The following is a 3,204-nucleotide window of genomic DNA, read 5'->3' on the forward strand; positions in this document are numbered from 1 at the left end:
AACAGACTACCATGAACTCTGTACCTTAAAACAAAAAAAAAAAAAAAAAAGAAAGAAAGAAAGAAAGAAAAAGAAATAACTCTTTCTTATGGCAGAATTCTGATTAAATAAATGTAGAAGGAACAATGGAAGTAGAAAATCACTATTTGGCCAATACCACAGTAATAATTCTTTGTAGGAAACAATCATCCATAGATTCTAAAAATTAATGTTAAAAGTATAATGATGCTGTTAACTGGTGAACAACAAGAAAAAAAGGTATGATGAGAAGAAACAGGCTGTTTACATATTTCCAAAGTGTCTCTCCACAAGATACTTATTAATTACAATGAGACGAATAGTAACTTTACAGTAGAGAAACCCGGCAGACACCACCTGAACCAAGTGCTTAAAGTGAACCCCATCAGTAATGAGAGATACCGACATCCTGGGGCTCTTGCTGGGATGTCCAGAGAAGGATACATCACTTCTGAAGTATTCTTGCCTAAAATACATAGCTGGAAATATCAGACAAACCCATATTCAGGGGACATTCTACAAAACAACTGGCTAGAACTCTTCAAAAGTGTCAAGGTCCTGAAAGAGAGGGAAAGACTGAGAAACTATCCCAGGTTGGAGGAGACCTAGGAGATCTGACATTTTAGTCAGTGGGATCCCGGATTGGAGTCTGGAGAAGAAAAAGGACATGAGTGGGATGATTAGCAAGATTTGAACATTTGTAGATTAGTTAATATTATGGTATCAGTGCTAATCTCCTGGTTTTGATAATTGTATTATGGTTACATAAGATATTGTTTGAAAACAATTGGATGAAGGCTATACTAGAACTCTATTTTTATAATATTTTTCAAAGTCTGAAAAATGAAAAGTAAGAAAAAGTAAGAAATGCATTAGATTTGTGAGGACAAATGAGATAGTATGAAGTGCTTAGAACAATGCTTGTGATATAGGAGTTCTCAATGTGTCTGATATAAGTAATTTTATAATTAAATAATATTACAATTAATGAATAATCTGTTATTGTAAGTAATTTATTTCCTAATGACCTCATAGATTCTCACTTATTTTTACTTCCCTTAACCCTGTGAAAAGCATATTGAGCATGTATGTGATTAAGAGATAAAATAAGATTAGACTTTATTCTGAGATTTATTTTGGGGATGGAGGAGCTATTATTTCCTTTGGCCACTAAGTAGCTCAGACTCAGGCCTACATTGCAAAACTTCACTTGGCTAGGAAACAAGGCTTGAGCCCGGCTGCCACCCCCGCGACGTGGTTTGTGATGGTGCCTCCTGGTGGCGCAGGGAGCTTCCCCAGTTCCTCACCCTCGTCCTTTAGGAGCGACTTAGAAATTTTACTCAGTCCATTTATTAAACCCTTTCTAGGTCACACTGCGGATCATTTAATCTTCACAAGTGTGTGTGACAAGTGGTATTTTCTTCATTTTAAGATGATAAAACTGAAACTCAAAAAAGTGAGGCGACTTGTCTAGGGTTGCAAAGTGTGTGGTACAGTCAAGATCTAGGTCCCCCTGACTTCCAGGCTGAGTGTTAAGGTCTAGGTGAGTCTAAAAGTGTGGCCATGCAGAGAACTATTGGTGTAGAGCAGTGGTTGTTGACCACGGGTGGTTCCCTTGGGGGACATTCGGCGATGTCTGGAGATATTTTTGGCTTCCATAACGGGTTTGGATGAGGGAGAGGGAAGGCTGCTATTGGTATGTAGTAGAGAGAGGCCACACGGATGCTGCTGAACATCTCACAGTGCACAGAACAGCCCCCACTGCAAGGAACTGTTCAGCCCAAATGTCAGTAGAGCTGCTGTGAAGCCCTGGTTTGATTTAGAAACCTGAGGATGCATTCTTGAGGTTAGCTAATGTTTGCTGAGTACTGAGCTGAATAGCATGAGGAATATGGAAACAGTGCACCAGTCCGTGCCACTAAGTAGTTTGCAGCCGACGCAGGGGGTAGAGGAAGGAAAGGCACATGAAGGCCCCTCAATATAAGGCAGCAGATGATAAGTGCAAGAAGAGAGTGTCCAGCAGGGCTAAGCTGGCTCTCAGGAGGGAGACCACATGTCTGGCTGTGGGAGGAACTGAAGGAAGCTGTGGAAGGTGGTTTTGAGTTGGGTGTCTGAGCAAAGTTGAGCTGATGGGAAAACACAATACGTGTTCAGGGAAGGGCAAATAGGTTAGTTTGGGTGGAGAATAGTATTATTTAGTGAGTAGAGGGAGGTACACTGGAAAAACAGGTTGGGGCTAGAGCTTTGAGTTCAGGCAGAGGACTGTAGTGTGGGTGTCTGTCATAGTGATGGAAAAGTCTTCCCTTTTGGAATAGTGGTCTAAGCCCTAGGGCTATGGGGCTTAGCAGCTTCCAGAGCACTCTCTCTACAAAGGAAGGGATGTTGGAAATTGGAGTGGAGAAGGGAGAATGCCTCCTGATTTTAGGACCAAGTTGGTGCTGAGTATGTAGCAAAGCCATTTCACCTCAAAGTGGCCTTTGGGGAGATGGTGCCCACAAGCAGAAATATACATGGAGGTCAGGTCTGTTCTTCGTGGTTGCTCTGTGAAGGGCTGGGCTACTTTATAGTGAAAGCTGGAGCAGATTTGGAACCCCTAAGCTAAGGTCTGCTTCCCAAAATGTGAGCTGTTACAGCAGGGCTTGCTACGGATAAAGCTTCAAATATGGACCCTACCTGGTGACAGGCTTTTTCTAGTTTATTACATTACCAGTAAATAGCATTAAGACATGTTGGTGGCATTCCGGTACACTGTAAAGAATATAAGCAAGGACTTTCTGATCTTCTGTAAAGGTACCATTGCCTTCAGCACCCTCCCACCACCATCATTAAGTTTAGCCATGATAATTATGTTACTCTTTTGGAAAAGGGTTGGGGGAGAAGGCATGGGAGCAAATCTTTGTTGAGCTAGTATATATATACATACATACATATCTGTGTGTGTGAGGGGGATCAGCTACAATTACAGATATTTTCATTTTTTTTTTCTTTTTTCTTTTTGAGACGGAGTCTCGCTCTGTAACCCAGGCTGGAGTACAGTGGTGCCATCTTGGCTCACTGCAGCCTTTGCCTCCCGGGTTCCAGCAATTCTCCAGGCTCAGCCTCCTGAGTAGCTGGGACTGGGACTACAGGTGCGTGCCACCACGCCTGGCTAATTTTTTGTATTTTTAGTAGAGACGGGGTTTCACC

At 42.1% G+C, this 3,204-nt stretch overlaps 1 protein-coding gene across 1 annotated transcript in view; it reads right to left on the reverse strand.

Annotated features, from left to right (window-relative positions):
• CXCL17 (chemokine (C-X-C motif) ligand 17) overlaps positions 1-3,204 on the reverse strand; it is a 21,917-nt gene that overhangs the window by 17,924 nt on the left and 789 nt on the right. The gene's annotated exons all lie outside the window — the stretch shown is intronic.

The sequence above is a fragment of the Colobus angolensis genome, unplaced genomic scaffold, assembly GCF_000951035.1.
Source record: "Colobus angolensis palliatus isolate OR3802 unplaced genomic scaffold, Cang.pa_1.0 Scaffold154, whole genome shotgun sequence".
In the NCBI taxonomy this organism is placed as follows: domain Eukaryota; kingdom Metazoa; phylum Chordata; class Mammalia; order Primates; family Cercopithecidae; genus Colobus; species Colobus angolensis.